Source organism: Phocoena sinus, chromosome 7 (genome assembly GCF_008692025.1).
Source record: "Phocoena sinus isolate mPhoSin1 chromosome 7, mPhoSin1.pri, whole genome shotgun sequence".
Lineage (NCBI taxonomy): Eukaryota > Metazoa > Chordata > Mammalia > Artiodactyla > Phocoenidae > Phocoena > Phocoena sinus.
In genome coordinates, this window is record NC_045769.1 from 93005401 (window position 1) to 93030780 (window position 25380).

At 39.6% G+C, this 25380-nt stretch overlaps 1 pseudogene; it reads right to left on the bottom strand.

Annotated features, from left to right (window-relative positions):
- Positions 1-906: 906 nt before the first annotated feature.
- Positions 907-1851, bottom strand: LOC116756383 (annotated as a pseudogene).
- Between the last annotated feature and the right edge of the window lie 23529 nt (positions 1852-25380).

Sequence of the window (25380 nt, forward strand, 5' to 3'; positions counted from 1 at the left end):
AAGAGTAGCAAGTGAGCTTCTTTCATATAAAATCTGGGCAAGATCAGCTGTTTCCCCGGGGCGAGTGAGTACTGAGTGTGTGAGCCCTTTAAAAGCTGTTTCTCAGATTGCTATTGCCTTGTGGGTCTCGTGGTCATGACCCCCAGTGGTTTTCAAAGCTAGGTGTTTGGAGGCTCATATCTCAGGTGCAAGTCTTAAAAGTTGGGGTGCCCAATGTGGGGCTCAAACCCTTCACTCTACAGGGAGAAGCTCCTGATGGGGGGTCATTACTCCAGGGGCGGGCTTTATGGCAAGATTGTGTCTCAGCTTCTCCTACCCACTTCATTGTGGGGTTTTTTGTAGTTCACTTGATGTGTAGTCATTGTTTAGCTAGTTTTTAGGTTTTTCTCAGAGGAAATTGTTCCATATGTAGCTGTAGATCCAGTGTGTCTGTGAGAGGAGGTGAGTTCAGGATCTTTCTATGTTGCCGTCTTGAACCAATGACGTCAATATTTTGATTTCCTATCTGTCTAACTTACTAAATTCTCTTACTTACAATTTTTTAATTTTTTTTTTTTTTTTTGCGGTACGCGGGCCTCGCACTGTTGCGGCCTCTTCCGCTGCGGAGCACAGGCTCCGGACGCGCAGGCTCAGCAGCCATGGCTCACGGGCCCAGCCGCTCCACGCCATGTGGGATCTTCCCAGACCCGGGGCACGAACCCGTGACCCCTGCGTCGGCAGGCGGACTCCCAACCACTGCGCCACCAGGGAAGCCCTTACTTACAATTTTAAGTGTGTCTGTATATTCCTTTGCATTATCTATTGAGACAGCTTTTTATCTGTAAAGAATTTTTTTTTTTTCTGATTTCACAATCTTTGTAACTTTTCCTCCCATCTGTTTTGGTTTGTTTCTCACTGCCTCTTTGATCAGATCTTTATTCGAAATGAGCTGTCCAAAATGATTTGACCTTTTGATGGAATAAATAAATTTAAGTTTATGCAGCAGTCTTCTTCTGCGGATTTCTTTTCTGCTGGCTTTTCAGCTGGTGGTTTCTTGGTAGCAATCGCCTTTTTTTCTTTCCCTCCAAAGCTTTCAAGCACCAACAGTCTTTTCTTTCTACACTACCACTGGCTTCTTGCCTGGAAACCCCTTCTCATCTGATCCGGCTTCTAGTGCTGTGTTGTCTCCCTGGACTTTGTGATTCTTGGCCTGCTGAGGAATGTTCCAGTGCATGGTTTTTGCATATGGGTTTAGCTTCAACGTGATTCTCAGATTTTTAAGTGGATTCTTCTGTAGGAGTCTGTGATGAATCTTCTTGCGTGGTTCTTGGATCTTTGGATCTCTGGGCTTTTCAAGATTCTGCTAAGGTCTGTATTGAGCATCTTATGCATGGGAAGGTTGCAGTCATTCTTGAGGGAGGCAGCTTCACATCAAGCGCCACGCACATCACATCCTTTTGTGGAAAGCACTTTCAGTCCAAATGCAGAAACGTCCCACATGCCCACCAGGAGCAAGTTTCAACATGTTCGCTTTGCTTATTTTAAGCAGAGTGATCGTAGGAATGTTTCTGAAGTCCTTGATAATGCAGGGCTCCCTGTGCCGGATACAATTATAGCTTCTCATTTTGCTTTGCCAGCTCTCATTTGCTGAGAGGCATAGACCTTTTTGATATCATTCCAGGCCCTAAGCTTCTTAAGAAGCAAGATAACCTCCTTGGTCTTCTGGTAGCCTTCAGCTTTATCTCCAGCCACCAAAGGAAGTTCAGAAACTTCCTCAGTATGATGAGCTTTAGACAGGACCAGCACAGGCAAGGCTGAGACAGGGCACAGCAAATGGCACATCACTTCTGTGTTTTTGGTTGATGCCAACATGCAGCGCACAATACATATTTCCAAAAGCACCCTAGCCATAATCATGGGCTAAATACTCACTACCTCGTAAATAAAACTGTAGGTCACTTTGAAACTTTGTGGCATCCCTTGTGTTTTCTTTCTAAGACACACACGCTTAGTGGACATCTTACTCTTCAAAGCAAGGAACGGACTTACTGGGTGCGGATTGTGGAGGTACCAGCAAGGTCATGCTAGTCTAAAGAAGAGTGAATTTGTTGGCAGTTCCAACCCAGAATTCTTGATGGCTATCAGGGGGACAGGTACCAACACTAGAACAAAAACAAACAAAGGTTTCTCAAAATTTGGGAACTGGACCAATGACCAGATGAAAAGCAAGCTGGATGTGCACATGTTCTGGGATGGCTGCCTGAAGCCCAGAGGATTTCTGATGCATTGTCTTTACGTACAGGCATTGCTTGCTGTGTGTATTGAGCTGGCATGAAAGTATAGCAGCAACTGGGACACACTGGCTTTTGTCTCTTAATCTGCAAGCCCGTGGGTTTCTAGTGGGCAGAATGGTGACAGTGTGATGATGATTCTCAGCTCATATGAAAAAGCTAATTCTTTATGGTAATATAAATCCATCAACCACGAGCTGAGTATAGCTGTGAAGAAAATTTGTCAGGTTAAGCAATTATAGCACCTTGGTGACACAATATTTGACAGAAACCACATTTCTGTTACATTAAGGCATCCAAGTTGATCTTTTAAAGCATGACTTTCTCTTATTTTTTAAACTGTATTATTATAACACGTCACTTTTGAGCATCTAGCAATATACCATCCTGCCCTATTTCTCTTGAATTTGATATGAGTGAATGTCTGCCTTAAAATGCTCACAGTGACACGTTCTTTGCTCCCCAGCCCCCAGGGAACAATGTGTTTTAATTAACATATACATTATACAGATACCTGCTCATCTTGGTTTTCTGCGTGAAAGGGATTGAGACTTATTCCACCAAAGAAGCAAAATCAACACACTCAAAGGCTGGGTACAGGTATATTAGCATTTCAGAGGCTCAAGTGTCATAACTGGTTTAACTAAACAAAGCCGTAATGTACATTTCAGAAAACTGCCAGGAAGGAAGATCAATTCTGTATTTGAATTGAATTCAAATAAATCCAGCACCATGTATCTGCACTCAGCATATCCCTACTAGGGTTTCTATAGATTATTTGCAATCAAAACCTTAAACTTGTTTGAAAAGAGACGAAACTGAAAGGTTTGTCCTCACAGAGTTATGGAAATATTTTGTGTCCTTAAGAGTGGTTAATGGTGACAAGCTACTTTTCAATTTCTACCTTGGTATAATTAGTAACATTTTAGACTTTACTAATAAATGTATTCATTTTGTTTGGGAGATGGACTGAGTGAATAGATGGTATATAATGCCTAGAGTCAGATTGATCAAATGGTAGTGAAGAACGCATACCAGCTATTATGTGTACATTTATATGTTTCTGCAAATTGATGTACATTTATATGTTTCTGCAGATTGACAGGAAATTGGTCTTTTAAAGGAAATCTAGGAAGCTGAGGAATTGGGATTACTCTTTAGTACTTAAACAATTATTTTTCATCTATTCTGAATCTTAGGATGAGGCAAGATGCTGGTGTAGTGTTATAATATTTCAAAGATACGGTGCAGCTGGAAAGCTGACAACTTTAAGATCTGTTTAAAGAATAAAATCAACAGAACACAGTTTTTCAGGTTAAAAATAAATTTATAGGATTTCTTTTTTCCTTCAAGTCTCTGTTTATTTGGCGCTCTAGTTTGTGTGAAACATTGTACCTTATTCTTCAGTTAAAATATGAAATATGATACGTTTCTTTTAGAAATGCTAATATTAGAGGCAATTATTCCACATCATGAAGCCCACCAGAGCTGCAGGATTGCACAGCTGCAGTTGGAATTGTTCATATAGAAAATGGCAGCCCCACTATGCAACTACTTGTGAATGGAGCTTGCCGGTGCTGAGCAATGCCCGGCAGCCTCCGTGAGGGCTGTGAATGTTTCTCATCTTTTGTATCAAGTACATAAAGAGGAGGACTTGAAACTCTTCACTAGTTTTCCACTCTCTGTGTCTCCCCCACTACTGACAGCTCTTTAAATTACCTGAGTATCTTCTCCATTCCCCTGGAGGTGATTAGCCTCATTGGCTTGTCCTGTTATTGTGTCCAAGGGAGATGCAATACAGAGCCCTTAAGAGAGTACTAGCTTCTTTTTCTGTTAAAGATAAAAGAATGGGAACAATAAACCAGGATTCTTCAGTGACCCTATGTAGAGCACAGCCACACGTTCTTGCTTGACATCACAGACAAATCTGTATAAAGATCTTAGTTTGCAACGTGATACCCCGCCGTTCTTAACATTGGTTAGGCTAGGAGCTTGCAGATCATAGCCTGTCTTGGTTAAAAGATGAATACCCTAAGTACTTGCAGGCCTATTCTAGTGGATTCGTTACAACTTATTGATGGAATCGTGTTTCAAAGTACTTACCTCATCTGTAAAATGAGGATAATTCTTTCTTGGCTAATGTAGTGACTCTACAATGTATTAATATATTAACTCTTGAATGGTCTCAGATCTCCTCTTGTTGGTCTTAAATTTGGGTCCCCCGAGGAAATGCGTACACACCTATGTATCTGTGTGTGTGTGTGTGTATATATGTATATACATACATGTGTATCTATGTATACACATCTCTATATGTATTCTCAGACAATTTTAGTTATGAACAAACTTTCATAAGTTGTTTCTTGTGGCAATGGCTTTGGATCCTTTCAATTTATGATGCAGTATTTAGTGATTGAAGATTTCTGTACATTTTTACCTCTTTTTATTCAATATCTCTGCCACATTTTGCTGTCTCCTGCCTGTGTTCCAATTGCATGTTTCGTGGTAACTTTTTTTGTTATATGTAAGTACGATGATGTTAGCTAGATATTAATCAGAGATGTTTGGGTAAAGGGTCTGATAATAGAAAACTTGGGGGAAAGTGCATATTACTCCATTTTAAAGACACCCTCTATAAAAATAATGTCTGTACTGAACATATTTACTAGGGGTGAGTGATCACACACAAAAAGTCCTTTGACTGCTCCCCTTGTGCTTTTAAATATGCAGCAAATCAATAGCGTTTGGTAGGGCTTCCCTGGTGGTGCAGTGGTTGAGAGTCTGCCTGCCGATGCAGGGGACTCGGGTTCGTGCCCCGCTCCGGGAGGATCCCGTGTGCCGTGGAGCGGCTGGGCCCATGGGCCATGGCCACTGAGCCTGCGCGTCCGGAGCCTGTGCTCTGCAACGGGAGAGGCCACAGTGGTGAGAGGCCCGCGTACCACACACACACACACAAATAGTGTTTGGTAGAAAGATACTTGGGAGATTTGAGAAATAAATTGAAGCTGTATTTTTAGTATCCAAAACAACAACAACAAAATGAAGCTCAAGTGGTTATTTATTCCTGAAATGAAAACCAAGCCCATGGAAAATAAACATGTATATCTAAAGCTCTAATGTATTCACGGCCCTTCAGAAACACAATTCTGACTGGCTGTGTATCAAAATCTCTTTGGGATTACGTTCTCCGGATTTTAAATTTATAAGGAAAACACTGCAAAACACAGCATCTGTCAGATATGATGTGAACTACTAGCTTAAGGCAGTTAATATTTCTACATTAGTTTGTACTCCATTTCTGTCGATGATGTCATATCTTTAAGAAGCTGGGTTTTCATTGATTGTTCTGACAAAAAATAAATACTGAACAAAAATCAACATGGAATGGGAAAGGAGGGTGGCAGCATCCCATCTGATGCCTTGATCTGATAAGTTCCAAGAGTTGGGGACTTCCCTGGTGGTGCAATGATTAAGAATCTGCCTGCCAGTGCAAGGGACATGTGTTTGATCCCTGGTCTGGGAAGATCCCACGTGCTGTGGAGCAACTAAGCCTGTGCACCACAGCTACTGAGCCTGTGCTTTAGAGCCTGCGAGCCACAACTACTGAGTCCACATGCCACAGCTACTGAAGACCACGTGCCTAGAGCCCGTACTCCGCAACAAAGAGAAGCCACTGCAATGAGAAGCCCGCGCACCGCAACGAAGAGTATCCCCCGCTCGCCGCAACTAGAGAAGAGCCTGCGTGCAGCAACGAAGACCCAACGCAGCCAAAAATAAATAAATAAATAAGTTTATTTTTAAAAAAAAAGTTCCAGGAGCACAAATCCATTTAGTGGGTAACTGTGGCTATTTTAAAATGAAACATATTCTTTTTCTCTTTTAATTTATATGTATTATTTATTCAAAAGTTACTAAGTTGTTAAGACATAAATTATTAAGTTGTCTGAACCTAACTACTTCATAAACAGAATGATTAGGTGTTGCTTTTGGCCTATCAAACATCATGGAAATATTACTGAGACACTAAGTGTCCTGTAAACCAAGGGAATCTGGGAACCTCTGAATTACACAGTTTTGTTGTTTGACACTTGAAAACTTTGGATCTGTTGTTTTTCTTTGAAAATAATCAACAAAGGCCAAGTGATACTCTAGGAAGTTTATTTTGGGGGGTGTGCGTATGATTTCTAGACTATGGCTAAATATTCCCCAGATCACCAGTCTCTAACTCCCAATGAATTGAACTGGCGTTTTCTTATTTAGATTAGTTTAGTTTAGTTTAGTTCTACTTTCCACAACCCTCACTTCTGGTGTGAGACCGATGAGGCTGCTCCACGGTAGACACAGAAGTTCTTTACTAGGGGGACTCCTAGTGATTTGGTTCTGAGAAGCCCAGCCATAAGGAGGTGTAAATGGGAAACCATTTCACACTGCTTGATGAAGGAATTGTTACATCCGGGTTTGGGATTCATTCTTGGACCAACCTGAGAATGTGAAAATTATTCTCACCTTGGTCCTCATTCCAAAGGATATGAAAATTATCTTAAATCTCCAGGGCAGCAATACAGAGTCAATTAGCAGTCACCTTTCCTCTACCTCATCAAAAAGTCTTCACTCTTCAGTGTTTAGCTCAAATTCCGTTTTCTTCCTGAGTCTCGCCTTAATCCCCCAAATGGTCCAAGGCTTCCTTGGATACTCGTTTATATCAGTGTTCCTTATTGTTTATTTGTGCTTCCCCTTGTTTGTAAATTCATGAAAAATAGAAATATACTTAGGAAATCTTTTTCCAGTTGTCCTAATGAGCTTCATAATCGCAGCAGTAGCCACAGACTCAATGACTTCTTTGTCTTTTGGAAAACAAGTATCATTAACAAATTATTACTGTTGTCCATTGCAAGACTTCTTAACCTTCTGGCACTCATATAAAATGATAATAATTCTATAACATATCAGGATAAATGGATAAGGGCATGACTGACTGAGGGGGAAGGCTCTGGTCACCCCCACTGTTGTGAGGCATTGATATCTCAGCGCACCTGTAACCCATGGGTGGCACACCAGTGCACTCTGATATATTGATTGGTAAGCTGGGTTTTATTGTACTTTGGTTACAATAACATCTTTGTGTATTCTCAGAAGACAACTTATAAACATTATAACAAATGTAATGTGTAAAACTTACAAAACTCCCATAAAATTTCTCTGTTCCAAAATCACTGAGCTTGCTATTTAATGTTATTGAAGTACTGTGCAGAGCTTGCCAGGAAACCCATCTTTCCCTGGGGCTTCTGCCCACAGAGGGATGTTCTGGGGTCGAGTCATTGAACACTAGTCTTTTGAGATTCCATTACTGTAATCATTTCTCATTCATGGACTATTTGCTGGACTGAGATCTGGAGTGTAAGTCAGGGAAGTAAGACAGATGAATAGGCCTGAGTCAGTTGCAGGGTAAGGAATGTAAAAAGTCATAAGACCATAGTAGTCTGGATCCATCATGTAACTCCACTGTTTAAAACCTTACAGTGACTGTCCGAAAATTTAGAATATCCAAATTCTTCACTATGATTTCCATGGTTGTATGCTGTACACTGCTTATTTCTCTAGCCTTTCAATCATTCCACAAATAGTCATTGAGTACCTACCATATTCCAATCACGTGGGATATGTATGTGAACAAAATTAAGATCTTTGCTCTCATGATGTTAACATCTGAATGTAAAGAAAAAATAGACGATAAGCCATAAAATAAACATGTAAATAGAATTTTAGAGGTGATAGGGCTGTGAGAAAAATAGCTGGGGAAGTTATAGGGGATTGAGAGTACCAACAGGAATGGAGTCAGCAATTTTTTGTGTGTGTAAAGGGCCAGATAATATTTTAGACTTCGCAGACTGTAGGGTCTCTGCTTATAACTCAAAGAGAGCTACAGATAATATGTCAATGAATGGGCGTGGCTATGCTCCAATAAAGCTTTACAAAAGCAAGCAGTTGGCCTGATTAAACTGATGGGCTGTAATTTGAAGACTCCTAGATTACAGTATTAAATCATCACTCAGGAATGCATCATTGAGAAGGTAGAATTTGGGCAAAGTTACTTTCTGTCCCATTGTCCTATATCATTTTAATCAGAGCATTTATCACGTTAACATGTTTTACTAGGATGTTTGTTGGCAAGCTTTGTTTCTGTCTCTCCTAATGAGTATGTAAGTGCCATGAGAGCAGTGAGCTGATTTCCTTTTTGCTCAGCACCTAGAAGAGTGATGGCACATAGTAGATAGCAAATATTTGTTAAGTGAATGAGTGCAGAGTGAATGTCATTCTAAAGAGAGCAGCCTATATTTAGTTCCAGCAAATTATAATCATGATAGATTGAGGTGTTTGTTACTAGATCTTCTGAGTTTGCAAGAGATTCTAGAGATCCAAATTTATATGTAAAATCTCTCAATTTCAAATGACTGTAACTAATAGAAAATATAAAAACATTTGCATGTCAAACTAAATATTTGTGCAAATATTTATCCTGGACTTCTATATTCATTTATGGGGTGAATCAGTTGGTGTTTTTACTTGAGTATCTTTTCTACACTGTGGTATGAAAGGTGATTTAAGTGACTTGTGTAGGTCAATGGGTAGTTAGTAGCAGTATAAATTGCACTCACTTCTTATGACTTCCTACCAAATATTTTCTCTGCCGGTAAGAACTGCACATGTTAAAATCCCAAAGATTTTGGGTTGTTGTGTATTCCTTGTCATTTGTCTCTAGGTCTTTTTTAATTTCCTCTTTGATTTCTTCACTGATCCATTGGTTGTTTAGTAACATATTGTTTAATCTCCACGTTAGTGTTTTTACAGTTTTACTTTTTCCTGTAATTTATTTCTAATCTCATAGAAATAGATTGGAAAAGTTGGTTGGAAAAGGTGCTTGATATAATTTCAATTTTCTTAAATTTACTGAGGCTTGATTTGTGGCCCAATATATATCCTGGAGAATATTCCATGTGCACTTGTGAAGAAAGTGTATGCTTTCTTGCTGCTTTCAGATGGAATTCCCTGTAAATATCAGTTACATCCATCTGGTCTAACCTGTCATTTAAGGCCTGTGTTTCCTTATTGATTTTCTGTCTGGATGATCTGTCCATTGGTGTAAGTGGGGTGTAAGTGGGGTGTTAAAAGTATTGTGTTACCGTCATTTTCCCCTTCTATAGCTGTTAGTATTTGGCTTATATGTTGAGGTGCTCCTATGTGGAGTGCATATATATTTACAATTGTTATATCTTCTTGGATTGATCCCTACATCATTATGAAGTGTCCTTCTTGTCTCTTGTAACAGTCTCTATTTTAAAGTCTTTTTCTCTGGTATGAGTATTGCTATTCCAGCTTTCTTCTGATTTCCATTTGCATGGAATATCCTTTTCCATCCCCTCACTTTCAGTCTGTATGTGTCCCTAGGTCTCAAGTGGGTCTTTTGTAGGCAGCATATATACGGGTCTTCGTTTTTGTATCCATTCAGCCAGTCTATGTCTTTTGGTTGGAGCATTTAATCCATGTACATTTAAGGTAATTATTGATATGTATGTTCCTACTGACATTTTCTTAACTGTTTTGGGTTTGTTTTTGTAGGTCTTTTTTCTTCCCTTCCTCTTTTGTTATCTTCTCCTGTGATTTGCTGACTATCTTTGGTGTTGTGTTTGGGTTGCTTTTTCTTTTTTGTGTGTGTATCTCTTGTAGTTTTTTGGTTTTGTATTCCCTTGAGGTTTTGATTTAGCAGTCTATATATGTACAAGGTTGTTTTAAGCTGCTAGTCACTTTCCCACCTAGAGAAGTTCCTTTAGCATTTGTTGCAAAGCTGGCTTAGTGGTGCTGAATTCTCTTAGCTTTTGCTTGTCTGTAAAGCTTTTAATTTCTTGGTTGAATCTGAATGAGAGCCTTGCTGGGTAGAGTATTCTTGGTTGTAGGTTTTTCCCTTTCATCATTTTAAATATATCATGTCACTCCCTTCTGACCTGCAGAGTTTCTGCTGAAAAATCAACTGACAGCCTTATGGGGATTCCCTTGTACATTATTTGTTGCTTTTAATATTTTTTCTTTGTCTTTAATTTTTGTCAGTTAGATTGATATGTATCTTGGCATGTTCCTCCTTGGGTTCATCCTGTATGGGACTCTGCGCTTCCTGGATTTGAGTGTTTCCTTTCCCACGTTAGAGAAGTTTTCGGCTGTAATATCTTCAGATATTTTCTCAGGCCCTTTCTCTTTCTCTTCTCCTTCTGGGACCCCTGTAATGTGGATGTTGGTGAACTTAATATTGTCTCAGAGGTCTCTGAGATTGTCCTCATTTCTTTTCATTATTTTTTCTTTTCTCTGTTCTGTGGCAGTGATTTGCACCATTCCATCTTCCAGCTCACTTATTCATTCTTCTGCCTCAGTTATTCTGCTATTGGTTCCTTCTAGTGTATTTTTCATTTCAGTTATTGTATTGTTCATCTCTGTTTGTTCTTTAAATCTTCTAGCTCCTTGTTAAACATTTCTTGTATCTTTTTGATCTGCGCCTCCATTCTTTTTCTGAGATTTTGGATCACCTTTACCATCATTACTCTGAATTCTTTTTCAGGTAGATTGCCTATCTCCTCTTCATTTAGTTCTTCTTGTGGGTTTTTATCTTGTTCCTTCATTTGCAGCTTATTTCTCTGTCATCTCATTTTGTCTAACTTTCTGTGTTTGTGTTCTCCTTTCCACAGGCTGCAGGATTGTAGTTCTTCTTGCTTCTGGTGTCTGCCCCCTGGTGGGTGAGGTTGGCCCAGGGGCTTGTGCAGGCTTCCTAGTGGGAGGGACTGGCACCTGCCCTCTCGTGGGTGGAGCTGTGTCCTGCCCCTCTGACGGGTGGGGCTGTGTCAAGGGGTGATTTTTGAGGTAGCTGTGAGCTCAGTATGGCTTTAGCCAGTCTGTCTGCTGATAGGTGGGGCTGTGTTCCTGTCTCGCTGGCCTGGGCATTCCAGCTCTGGAGCCTGTAGGCTGTTGGGTGGGGCCTGGTCTTGGTCCAAAATGGGGACCTCCAGGAGAGTTCACGCTGATCAATATTCTCTGGAGCCTCTGCCACCAGTGTCCTTGCCCCCACAGTGAGTTATGGCCAACTGCTGCCTCCCCAGCAGACCCTCCCAGACCCCTAGTCAGGTCTAGCCCTGGTGCATATGGACATCTTGCTTTGTGCTGGATCCCAGTGCACGTGAGGTCTTGTGTGCACACTCTAAGGGTGGAGTCTCTGTTTCTCCCTGAGTGTGGAGCTCCTGGACTCAGGCCCCACTGGCCTTCAAAGCCAAATGCTCTGGGGGTTCTTCCTCCTGACGCCTGACCCTCACACTGTCTTGGACGGCTATTTTAACGTGGAAACATCCCTGTATAGTGTCTGCATGTTTAATATTTTTTGATGCAAGGGCTGTTTTTATTTTTATTTATTTGTTTATTATTATTTTTAAAAATTTATTTATTTTACTTATTTTTGGCTGTACTGGGTCTTTGCTGCTGCGCGCAGGCCTTCTCTAATTGTGGTGAGCGGGCTTCTCGCTGCGGTGGCTTCTCTTGTTGCAGAGCACAGGCTCTAGGCACAAGCTTCAGCAGCTGTGGTGCACGGGTTCAGTTGCTCCGTGGCACGTGGGATCCTCCCAGACCAGGGCTCGAACCCATGTCCCCTGCTTTGGCAGGCGGATTCTCAACCACTGCGCCACCAGGGAAACCCAACAAAGGGTGTTATTAGAATGGATGTCTGCTACCTCTTTCCTCAGTGTATGCTGGCCATTATCCCCTTGATAGGAGATGTGACAGTTGTTGTGGTGACCTAAGCCTGCAGTGGATATTAAGCGGGGCCTCCCCTTTGCTCGGTGGCTGTTACTGCTGTCAGGGGCAGGGTGTACTCCCTAGTTGGTGGAGTAGAAGCCCCCAGATCTGTTTCTGAGCTGTGTTTCTGATCTGTGGTGTGAACTAGGTGGGATTGGAACACTCCCACTGGGAGAGAAGCCACTGAGTTTTCCTCCTCTGGAGGTGTTCACCTGTGAGTATACTCTGTTGTGCCACTTTTCACTCATTGTGCTGGCTCACAAATTACACTGTTGTTGGAACTGCTCTCCGCCCCACCTGAATCATGGGTATGAATTGATGAATTGGCCCTGGTGTCCTTCAGGCATTGTTTTCACCAGGCCACCAGCACAGATCCACCAAAGTCAGGTCCCAGAACTGCAGGAACTGTGTACATGGACCTGCTGCGGGAGCTATGGAGGCAACTCAGATTCTGGCCTCGTCAAATCCCTGCATGTACATGCCCACAAAGCCCACAGCTGCTAAAGCTACACCCATGTCAGCTGTGGGAGCACTCGTCCGTTCAGATACTCCACAAGCACTGAGTTTACAAAGCAGCATCGGGTGTATATTGGTGGTTTCTGCAGCCACGAGGAGAGATTTCAGCTCTTCTTCCTTCATTACATGGCCCCTGGTTTTCAGCTGTGGTTTCAGCCCCACCTCTGCCTGTGTTCCTCCCATGAGCATCTGCTTCTCTAGAGTATCTGCTTCCCTAGAGCATCTGCTTCTCTAGGCTTCCCTAGAGCACACACAGCTGCCCAGGCAGGCGGGGGCAGCGGCAGTGATGGGTCGGGGTGGAGGTGATGATGGGCGAGGCGCATGATGAGCTCACTGGGCCTGGTGGGTCCAGAGGAGGCATTGGTGGGCAGGGCAGGTGAACCTGCTCAGGCACATGTCCCTCCTAGTGCCCACGGAGGCAGGAGCTGGTGCATGGAGAAGGGGGCTGCAATGGCAGCCCCGCCTCTTTTGCACCACTCAACAATGACACCCTGCTTCTATGGTGGCCTGGGCTTCTTCCACTAACATTCCCAGTTGTGGAGCTCCTTACTCCCATCCCTTCACTATGTCTCTTCACAGCCAACAGCTGTCCCCTTCCTGGGTCCGCTCTCCAAACCCCATGTTCCAGCACCCAGCCCCCTTTTGTACCAGCAGACACATGACTCAGGCTGGGGCATGCAGGGTTGCAGCATGTACCATCTGTGTAGGTTTTTTTCTGTCCTGCCTGCCACAGACCAGATGCTGTGCTCTCCTTTGAGCCCCCAAAGCTTCCTTTCTGTCCCAGTTGATCTCCCTGCCACTGAGGGGGCTTCCCTCAGAGGGGGAACCTCTCCTCTCCTTCAGCTCCCCACACCAGGGGTGCAGGTTCTGTCCCATTTCCTTTTTTCTTCTTTTCTTCCTTTCATCCTAGCAGGTTGTGTGGGGATTTTTCTTGTCCATTTAGGTGTCCAAGGTCCTCTGCTAGTGTTCAGCAGGTGCTCTGTGAGAACTGTTCAATTTGTACATGTATTCTTGATGTAACTGTGGGGAGAGGCGAACTCCATGTCATCCTATTCTGCCCCCTAAAATCACATTATTAATCTTATACTTAGTAAATGGTAACAGAACTATTAGTACATACTAGTAATTTTAGTTTTTCCTACATTTTTCTTTTTTGTTCTTAATTGAGATAAAATTCACAGATAACATTAGGTTAACTTCAGGTATACAATATAATGATTCAATATATGTATAGTGAAGTGATCATGGCAATAAGTTTAGTTATTATCCACTACCAAATATAGTTACAAGTTATTTTCTTGTGATGAGAACTTTTTTTAGTACTGCAGGTATTAGTCATCAATTTTATACACATCAGTGTATACGTTTCAATCCCAATCGCCCAATTCGTCACACCACCACCCCCATCCCCCCGTGGCTTTCACCCCTTGGTGTCCATACGTTTGTTCTCTACATCTGTGTCTCAATTCTGCCCTGCAAACTGGTTCGTCTGTCACATTTTGCTAGGTTCCACATATATGCGTTAATATACGATATTTGTTTTTCTCTTTCTGACTTACTTCACTCTGTATGACAGTCTCTAGATCCATCGACGTCTCAAAAAATGACCCAATTTCATTCCTTTTTATGGCTGAGTAATATTCCATTGTATATATGTACTACATCTTCTTTATCCATTCGTCTGTTGATGGGCATTTCGGTTGCTTCTATGACCTGGCTATTGTAAATAGTCCTGCAGTGAACATTGGGGTACATGTGTCTTTTTGAATTGTGGTTTTCTCTGGGTATATGCCCAGTAGTGGGATTGCTGAGTCATATGGTAATTCTATTTTTAGTTTTTCAAGGAATTTCCATACTGTTCTCCATAGTGGCTGTATCAGTTTACATTCCCACCAACAGTGCAAGAGGGTTCCCCTTCTCTCCACACCCTCTCCAGCATTTGTTGTTTGTAGATTTTCTGATGATGCCCATTCTAACTGGTGTGAGGTGATACCTCATTGTAGTTTTGATTTGCATTTCTCTAATAATTAGTGATGTTGAGCAGCTTTTCATGTGCTTCTTGGCCATCTGTATGTCTTCTTTGGAGAAACATCTATTTAGGTCTTCTGCCCATTTTTGGATTTGGTTGTTTGTTTATTTAATATTGAGCTGCATGAGCTGTTTATATATTTTGGAGATTAATCCTTTGTCCGTTGATTCATTTGCAAATATTTTCTCCCATTCTGAGGGTTGGCTTTTCGTCTTGTTCATGGTTTCCTTTGCTGTGCAAAAGCTTTGAAGTTTCATTAGGTCCCATTTGTGTATTTTTGTTTTTATTTCCATTACTCTAGGAGGTGGATCAAAAAAGATCTTGCTGTGATTTATGTCCAAGAGTGTTCTTCCTATGTTTTCCTCTAAGAGCTTTATAGGTTCCAGTCTTACATTTAGGTCTCTAATCCATTTTGAGTTTATTTTTGTGCATGGTGTTAAGTGTTCTAATTTCATTCTTTTACATGTAGCTCTCCAGTTTTCCCAGCACCGCTTATTGAAGAGACTGCCTTTTCTCCATTGTATATCTTTGCCTCCTCTGTCATAGATTAGTTGACCATAGGTGCACGGGTTTATCTCTGGGCTTTCTATCCTGTTCCATTGCTCTATATTTCTGTTTTTGTGGCAGTACCATACTATCTTGATTACTGTACCTTTGTAGTATAGTCTGAAGTCAGGGAGTCTGATTCCTCCAGCTCTGTTTTTTTCCCTCAAGAATGCCTCGGCTATTCGGGGCCTTTTGTGTCTCCATACAAATTTTAAGATTTTTTGTTCTAGTTCCGTAAAAAATGCCATTGGTAATTTGATAGGGATTGCACTGAATCTGTAGATTGCTTTGGGCAGTATAGTCATTTTCACAATATTGATTCTTCCAATCCAAGAACATGGTATATCTCTCCATCTGTTGGTATCATCTTTTTTTTTTTTTTTTTTTTTTTTCAGTACGCGGGCCTCTCACTGTTGTAGCCTCTCTCGTTGCAGAGCACAGGCTCCGGATGCACAGACTCAGTGGCCATGGCTCATAGGCCCAGCCACTCTGCGGCATGCGGGATCTTCCCGGACTGGGGCACGAACCCGTGTCCCCTGCATCAGCAGGCGGACTCTCAACCACTGGGCCACCAGGGAAGCCCTGTTGGTATCATCTTTAACTTCTTTCATCAGTGTCTTACAGTTTTCTGCATACAGGTCTTTGGTCTCCCTAGGTAGGTTTATTCCTAGGTATTTTATTCTTTTTGTTGCAGTGGTAAATGGGAATGTTTCCTTAATTTCTCTTTCAGATTTTTCATCATTAGTGTATAGAACTGCAAGAGATTTGTGCATTAACTTTGTGTCCTGCAACTTTACCAAATTCATTGATTAGCTCTAGTAGTTTTCTGGTGGCATCTTTAGGATTCTCTATGTATACTATCATGTCACCTGTGAACAGTAACAGTTTTAGTTCTTTTCAAATTTGTATTCCTTTTATTTCCTTTTCTTCTCCGATTGCCGTGGCTAGGACTTCCAAAACTTTGTTGAATAATAGTGGTGAGAGTGGCCATCCATGTCTTGTTACTGGTCTTAGAGGAAATGCTTTCAGTTTTTCACCATTGAGAATGATGTTTGCTTTGGTTTGTCATATATGGCCTTTATTATGTTGAGATAGGCTCCCTCTATGCCCACTTTCTGGACAGTTTTTATCATAAATAAAATGCTGAATTTTGTCAAAAGCTTTTTCTGCATCTATTGAGATGATCATATGGTTTTTATTCTTCAATTTGGTAATATGGTGTATCACATTGATTGACTTGTGTATATTGAAGAATCCTTGCATCCCTGGGATAAATTCCGCTTGATCATGGTGTGTGATCCTTTTAATGTGTTGTTGGATTCTGTTTGCTAGTATTTTGTTGAGGATTTTTACATCTATATTCATCAGTGATATTTTTCAGTAATTTCCTTTTTTTGTAGTATCTTGTCTGGTTTTGTTATCAGGGTGGTAGTGGCCTCATAAAATGAGTTTGGGAGTGTTCCTTCCTCTACAAGTTTCTGGAAGAATTTGAGAAGGATGGGTGTTAGCTGTCTTCTAAAGGTTTGATAGAATTCACCTTGTGAAGCCATCTGGTCTTGGACTTTTGTTTGTTGGAAGATTTTTAATCACAGTTTCAATTTCATTACTTGTGATTGGTCTGTTCATATTTTCTATTTCTTCCTGGTTCAGTCTTGGAAGGTTATACCTTTCTAAGAATTTGTCCATTTCTTCCAGGTTGTCCATTTATTGGCATGGAGTTGCTTGTAGTAGTCTCCTAGGATGCTTTGTATTTCTACGGTGTCTGTTGTAACTTCTCCATTTTCATTTCTAATTTTATTGATTTGAGTCCTTTCCCTCTTTTTCCTGGTGAGTCTGGCTAATGGTTTATCAATTTTGTTTATCTTATCAAAGAACCAGCTGTTAGTTTTACTGATGTTTGCTATTGTTTTCTTTGTTTCTATTTCATTTATTTCTGCTCTGATCTTTATGATTTCTCTCCTTCTGCTAACTTTGGGTTTTGTTTGTTCTTTCTCTAGTTCATTTAGGTGTAAGGTTAGATTATTTATTTGAGATGTTTCTTGTTTCTTGAGGTAGGCTTGTATAGGTATTAACTTCCCTCTTAGAACTGCTTTTGCTGCATCCAGTAGGTTTCATTTGTCTCTAATTATTTTTTGATTTCCTCTTTGTTTTCTTCAGTGATCTCTTGGTTTTTTAGTAACGTATTGTTTAGCCTCCATGTGTTTGTGTTTTTTACCTTTTTTCGCCTGTAATTCATTTCTAATCTCATAGCATTGTGGTCAGAAAAGATGCTTGATATGATTTCAATTTTCTTAAATTTACTGAGGCTTGATTTGTGACCCAAAATGTGATCTATCCTGGAGAATGTTCTGTGTGCACTTGAGAAGAAAGTGTAATCTGCTGTTTTTGGATGGAATGTCCTATAAATATCAATTAAGTCTATCTGGTCTATTGTGTCATTTAAAGCTTGTGTTTCCTTATTTATTTTCATTTTGGATGATCTGTGCATTGGTGTAAGTGAGGTGTTAAAGTCCCCCACTATTTTTGTGTTACTGTCGATTTCCTCTTTTATAGCTGTTAGCAGTTGCCTTATGTATTGAGGTGCTCCTATGTTGGGTGCATATATATTTATAACTGTTATACCTTTTTCTTGGATTGATCCCTTGATCATTACATAGTGTCCTTCCTTGTCTCTTGTAACATTCTTTATTTTAAAGTCTATTTTATCTGATATGAGTATTGCTACTCCAGCTTTCTTTTGATGTCCGTTTGCATGGAATATCTTTTTCCATACCCTCACTTTCAGTCTGTATGTATCCCTAGGTCTGAAGTGGGTGTCTTGTAGACAGCATATATATGGCTCTTGTTTTTGTATCCATCCAGCAAGCCTGTGTCTTTTTGTTGGAGCATTTAATCCATTCACATTTAAGGTAATTATCAATATGTATGTTCCTATGACCATTTTCTTAATTGTTTTGGGTTTGTTTTTGTAGGTCCTTTTCTTCTCTTGTGTTTCCCACTTATTGAAGTTCCATTAGCATTTGTTGTAGAGTTGTTTTGGTGGTGCTGAATTCTCTTAGCTTTTGCTTGTCTGTAAAGCTTTTGATTTCTCCATCAAATCTGAATGAGATCCTTGTTGGGTAGAGTAATCTTGGTTGTAGGTTATTCGGTTTCATCATTTTATCATGCCACTCCCTTCTGGCTTGTAGAGTTTCTGCTGAGAAATCAGCTGTTAACCTTATGGGCGTTCCCTTGTATGTTATTTGTCGTTTTTCCCTTGCTGCTTTCAGTAATTTTTGTTTATGTTTAATTTGTCCCATGTTTATTACTATGTGTCTCAGCGTGTTTCTCCTTGGGTTTATCCTGTATGGGACTCTCTGCACTTCCTGGACTTGGGTGGCTATTTCATTTCCCATGTTAAGGAAGTTTCGACTATAATCTCTTCCAATATTTTTCTCAGGTCCTTTCTCTCTCTCTCCTCCTTCTGGGACCCCTATAATGCAAATGTTGTTGCATTTAATGTTGTCCCAGAGGTCTCTTAGGCTGTCTTCATTTCTCTTCATTCTTTTTTCTTTATTCTGTTCTGCAGCAGTGAATTCCACCATTCTGTCTTCCAGGTCACTTATCCGTTCTTCTGCCTCAGTTATTCTGCTATTGATTCCTTCTAGTGTAGTTTTCATTTCAGTTATTGTATTGTTCATCTCTGTTTGTTTGTTCTTTAATTCTTCTAGGTCTTTGTTAAACACTTCTTGCATCTTCTCGATCTTTGCCTCCATTCTTTTTCTGAAGTCCTGGATCATCTTCACTATCATTATTCTGAATTCTTTTTCTGGAAGGTTGCCTATCTCCACTTCATTTAGTTGTTTTTCTGGGATTTTATCTTTTTCCTTCATCTGGTACATAGCCCTCTGCCGTTTCATTTTGTCTGTCTTTTTGTGAATGTGGTTTTTGTTCCACAGGCTGCAGGATTGTAGTTCTTCTTGCTTCTGCTGTCTGCTCTCTTGTGATGAGAACTTTTAATAATTTAATCTCTTAACAAATTTATATATATATAGTATATTATTAACTATGGTTACCATGCTCTGGATTATATCACTAGGACTTATTTATTTTCTAACTGGAAGTTTGTAACTTTTGATGTTTTTACCCATTTTAGTGACCCCTACAATCTGTACCTCCCAACTCTGGTCACCACCAAGCTGTTCTATGATTTTTTTTAAGATTACACATATGAGATCATATGGTATTTGTCCTTCTCTGATTTCTTTCACTTAGCAAAATGCCCTCAAGGTCCATCCATGCTCTCATAAATGGCAGAATTTCCTTCTGTTTTATGACAGAATAATATTCCATTTTATAGATATCACATTTTCTTGATCCATTGATCTGTTGATGGAGGGAACAACTTAGGTTGGTTCCATGTCTTGGCTATTATAAATAGTACTGCAGTAAAAATGGGGTACAGATAGCTTTTTGAGTTAGTGTCTCATTTCCTTCAGATAAATACCCAGCTGTTGAATTTCTGGATCATATGGTAGTTCTATTTTTAATTTTTTGAAGAACCTCATACTCTTTTCCATAGCGGCTGCACCAGTTTACATTCCCACCAACAGTGCACAAGGGTTCCCTTTTTTCCCACATCCTCACTAACACTTGCTATTTCTTGTCTTTTTAATAAAAGCCATTCTAATAGGTGTGAGATGATATGTCATTGTGGTTTTGATTTGCATTTCCCTGTTGATTAGTGATATTGAGCACTTTTCATGTACCTGTATGTCTTCTTTGGAAAAAAAAATTTCTGATCCTCTCCACATTTTTTAATAGAAATGTTTGGATTTTTGCCATTGGGTTGTATGAATTCCTTAAATATATTAGATTTTAATTCCTTATCAGTTATATGATTTGCAGATATTTTCTCCTGTTTGGGAGATTGCTTTTTCATTTTGTTGATGGTTTCCTTTGCTGTGCAGAAGCTTTGTAATTTGATACAGTTCCAGTTGTTTATTTTTTGCTCTTGTTGCCTTTGCTTTTGGTGTGAGATCCAAAACTATCACCAAGAGCAATGTCAAGAAGCTTATCACCTTTGTTTTCTCCTAGGAGTCTTATCGTTTCAGGTCTGTGTCCAAGTCTTTAATCCAATTTGAGTTGATTTTTGTGTATGATATAAAATGGGGGCTCAATTTAAATCTTTTGTATGTGGCTGTCCAGTTTCCCAGCACCATTTATTTGAAGAGACTATCCTTTTCCCCACTGTATATTTTTGGCTCCTTCATAATCAATTAATTGCCCATATATGTGTGGGTTATTTCTGCATTCTCTATTTGTTTCCGTTGATGTATATGTCTATTCCATACCAATACCATACTTTTTTGATTACTAAAGCTTTGTAATATAGTTTGAAATCAGAAAGTATGATGTCATCAGCTTCATTGTCCTTTCTCAAGATTCCTTTGGCTATTTGAGGTCTTTTGTCATTGCATAAAAATTTTAGGATTGTTGTTCTATTTCTGTGAAAAATTCCATTTGAATTTTGGTGGGAATTGCACTGAGTCTGTATATTTCTTTAGGTAGTATGCACAATCTAACAATATTCATTTTTCCAATCCATGAGCATGGAATATTTTTGCATTTATTTTTCTTGTCTTCAGTTTCTTTCATCAGTGTCATGTTATTCATGTAAATATCTTTCACTTCCTTGTTTAAATTTATTACTAGGTATTTTATTTTTTTGCAATTGAAAATTGGATTATTTTCTTAATGTCTCTTTCTGATAGTTTGTTATTAGGGTATGGAAACACAACCAATTTTTAAAATATATTCATACTGCATTCTCTAAATTAATTTATTAATTCTAACAGTTTTTTGGTATAGTCTTTAGGGTTTTCTATATATAATATCATGTCATCTGTAAATAGTGAATTTTTATTTCTTCCTTTCTAATTTGGATGGCTTTTCTTCCCCCCCCCCCCCCTTTTTTCCCCTAATTTCTCTGGCTAGGACTTCCAATACTATGTTGAATAAAAGTGGTCAGAGTAGACATCCTTGTCTGTTCCTGATCATAGAGGAGAAGCTTTCAGTTTTTAATATTAAGTAAGATGTTAGCTGTGGCCTTCTCAAATATGTCTGTATTATGTTGAGGTACAATCCCTCTATACCCAGGTTTTTGAGAGTTTTTATCATAAATGGAGGTTGAATTTTGCCAAATGCTTTTTCTGTTTCTATTGAGATGATCATATGTAATTTTATCCTTTGTTTTGATAATGTGGTATATCACATTGATTGATTTATGGATGTTGAACCAACCTTGCATCCCTTGGATAAATTCACTTGATCATGGTGTATTATCCATTTTAATGTATTTGAAAATTCAGCTTGCTAGTATTTTATTGAGGATTTTTGCATCGCCATTAATCAGGGATATTTACCTGTAATTTTCTTTTCTTGTAGTGTTCTTGGTTTAGTACCAGGCTAGTCCTGCCTCATCAAATGAGTTTAGAAGTTTCTTCTCCTTTTCTATTTTTTGGAAGAGCTTGAGAAGGATTGGCATCAGGTCTTTAAATTTTTGATAGAATTCCCCAGATAAAGCCATTTGGTCCTGGACTTTAGTGTGTTGGGAGGATTTTGATTATTGATTCAATCTCCTTACTAGTAATTGGTCTGTTCAGATTTTGTGTTAACTGTTGTCTTTTAAGACTCCATTTCATTTAATTCCATTGTGACCTTTATTATTTCCTTCCTTCTACTAACTTTGAGCTTTATTTGATCCTCTTTTCTGTTTCCTTGAGGTGTAAATTTAGGTTGTTTGAGCTCTTTCTTGTTTACTAATCTGGGTGTTTATTGCTATGAACTTCCCTCTTAGAACTGCTTTTGCTGAATCCCATAAGTTTGATACGTTGTATTTCCATTTTCATTTGTCTCAAGATACTTTATTTATTTTTTTCTTTGTGGTACGTGGGCCTCTCCCGTTATGGAGCATAGGCTCTGGACACACAGGCTCAGCAGCCATGGCTCACGGGCCCAGCCGCTCTGCAGCATATGGGATCCTTCCGGATCGGGGAACGAACCCGCATCCCCTGCATCGGCAGGCGGACTCTCAACCACTGCACTACCAGGAAAGCCCTCAAGATACTTTTTGATCTCTTTCAATTTCTTCTTTGACCCTTTGGTTGTTCAGTATCATGTTGTTTAATTTCCACATATTTGTGACTTTTCCAGTTTTCTCTATAATTGGTTTCTGTCAAAGACACCTGATATGATTTCAATCTATTTAAATTTATTAAGATTTATTTTGTGGCCTAATATCTGATTTATCCAGGAGAATGTTCCTTGTGTGCTTGAGAAGAATGTATATTCTGTTGCTTTTGGATGGAACGTTCTTTATATGCCTATGATGTTCATCTGCTCTCATGTGTCTCATAAGGCCAATGCTTCTGTATTGATTTTCTATTTGGATGACCTATATATTGATGTAAGAGGGGTATTAAAGTCCCCCTACTATTATTGTATTCTTCTTGATTTCTTGCTTTGGGTCTTTAATATTTGCTTTATATATTTAGGTGCTCCTATGGTGGGTGCGTAAATATTTACAAATGTATCCTCTTGTTGAATTGACATCTTTATTATTGTACAATGACCTTCTTTGTCTCGTATTAGAGTTCTTTGCTTAAAGTCTATTTTGTCTAATATAACTAAAGCTACCCTAGATCTCTTTTGGTTTTCATTTCCATGGAATATCTTTTCACTTTTAGTCTGTGTGTCCTAACATTTGAAGTGAGTCTCTCATAGGCAGCATATAGACAGGTTTAAAAAAATAAAATAAAATCCATATAGCCACTCTGTCTTTTGACTGGAGAATTTAGTCCATACAAATTAATGTAATTTTTGATAGATATAGACTTATTGCCATTTTGTTAATTGTTTTCTGGCTGTTTTCTAATTCATTTCTTTCTTCTACTCTTGCTCTGTTTCCTTGTGATTGGCTGATTTCTCTAGTGGTATGCTTAAATTTCTTTCTCTTTAGTATATCTGCTGTTGGTTTTTGCTCTGTGGTTAGCATGAGGCTTACACATAACAATTTATATTTATAACAGTCTATTTTAGTTCATATATCATCAGTTTGAACACATTCTAGAGCTCTACATATTTACTCCTCCTCCCACATCTTATGTTTTTGAATTTACATTCTTTTAATCTTGCATATCCATTAACAATCTGTTATATTTTTACTACTCTTGTCTTTTAACCTTCATACTACCTTTTTAAGTGATTAACTCACCAACTTTACCACATTAGATTTTTAGATTATTCTCACTTTTACTATGTATTTGCCTCTACCAGTAAGATTTACATTTGCATACATCTTCCTGTTACTAATTAATGTCCTTTTGTTTCAGCTTAAGAAATTTCCTTAACATTTCCTGTAAGGCCTGTCTTATGGCTTTTTGCTTCCAGACAGCTGTTGCTTGTCTGGAAATCCTTTATCTTTCTTTTAATTCTGAAGAACAACTTTGCTGGGTATTCTTTCTTGGCAGTTTTTTTCTTTCAGTACTTTGAATATATCATGCCACTCCCTTCTGGCCTGCAAAGTTTCTGCTGAAAATTGCTGATATTCTTATGGGGTTCCTGTATGTAACGAACTGTTTTTCTTGTGTTGCTTTTAAGATTCTTCCTTGTCTTTAACTTTTGAAAATTTAAATATAATGTGTCCTGGTTTGGGTCTCTCTGTGTTCATCCTATTTGGAACAGTCTGGACTTCCTGAATCTACACATCTGTTTCCTTCCTCAGGTTAGGGAAGTTTTCAGCCATTATTTACGTAAATAAGTTTTCTGCCCTTTTCTCCATCTCTTCTTGTGGAAATACTATAATGAAAATCTTGCTCCACTGACTTTTGTCCTGTAAGTCCCTTAGGTTGTCTTCACTCTTTTTCATTATTTTTCTTTTTGCTGCTCTGATTGAATAGATTTGTCTTGTCGTCAAGTTTGCTGATCTATTCTTCTGCTTCATCTCATCCATTGTTGAACTCCTTTAGTCTGTTTTCTAATGCAGTTATTGTATTCATCAGCTCTGTGACTTCTGTTTATATATATGGTCTTATATTTTCTGTCTCTTGTTGGAACTCTCAGTTCATGCATTCTCTTGACCTTGATAAGCATCTTTATGATGATTATTTTGAACTCTTTATCAGGTAAATAATTTACCTCCCATTTCATTAAGGTCTTTTCTGAGGGGTTTTCTTGTTCTTTCATTTGGAACACATTGCTCTGTTTTTTCATTTTCTTTGACTCTCTTTGCTGGTTTCTATGGAGTAGATAAAACAGCCATCTCTCCCAGTCTTGAAAAAGTGGCTTTTTGTAGGACGTGAACCTTTGCATTCAACCCTGACCTTTCTTGGTTCTCTATCAAACCTCTTTGATTGTCCAATTAGCCTACTTTGTTCTTAGTAGCTACCAGTAGTTGAGGGTTTGCCAAGACACGTCCGTGTTCCAAATGAGAGGATTTCTGGTAACAACACCTAGATTCAGGCTGAATGGATGCTGGGTCCTCAGGCAGCAGCTTTTAAACTCTGCAGATATACTTTTTCCAGAAAAATACTGGGAGATGGACATTTCTGTCTGTCCCTTCTGCACCTAGCCCTGGGGTAACAGACAGTTAAGAACTGTCTCTTTGTTTGCCATCATCATGTTAAGCCCATGAACACAGACTGCACTGGCCAGAGCCAGCCTCAAAGGATGTGTCCTCTAGGCAGCAGCCACAAAAGCTGGGGTGCCAGACATGTGCACAAGCTCCTTTTTGGAGATACCAGTGATCTGGGGTGAAGTAGAGAGACAGCCCAAAGATAGCACTCACCAGCCTTTCTGGTTTCCAGAGAGGATTGCAGTTGGCTCTTAAACGTATGCCTGTGCCTCAGAGGACAGCTATAAAGAAAAGCTAATAGTCCCCTTTCGTGGAATGACTGGGCATTTCCGCCTGCTGCCACCTTGCTGTGCCCTGGTTGGGGGGAAAGCTGGTTAAGAAGTGTTTCTCTTATAGCCCTGTGGGACTAATAATGTGTGGGCTAATGTAAGCCCCACTGGCTATCAGAGTTAGATGTTCAGGATGCCCAGATGCCTGGGTGGCAGCTGTAAAAACTAGGGCACTAGATGTGTGAACAAGCTCCTTTCCCGGAGATGCTGGGGACCTGGGGTAAGACAGAAGGAGAGCTCCAGGATGGTTCC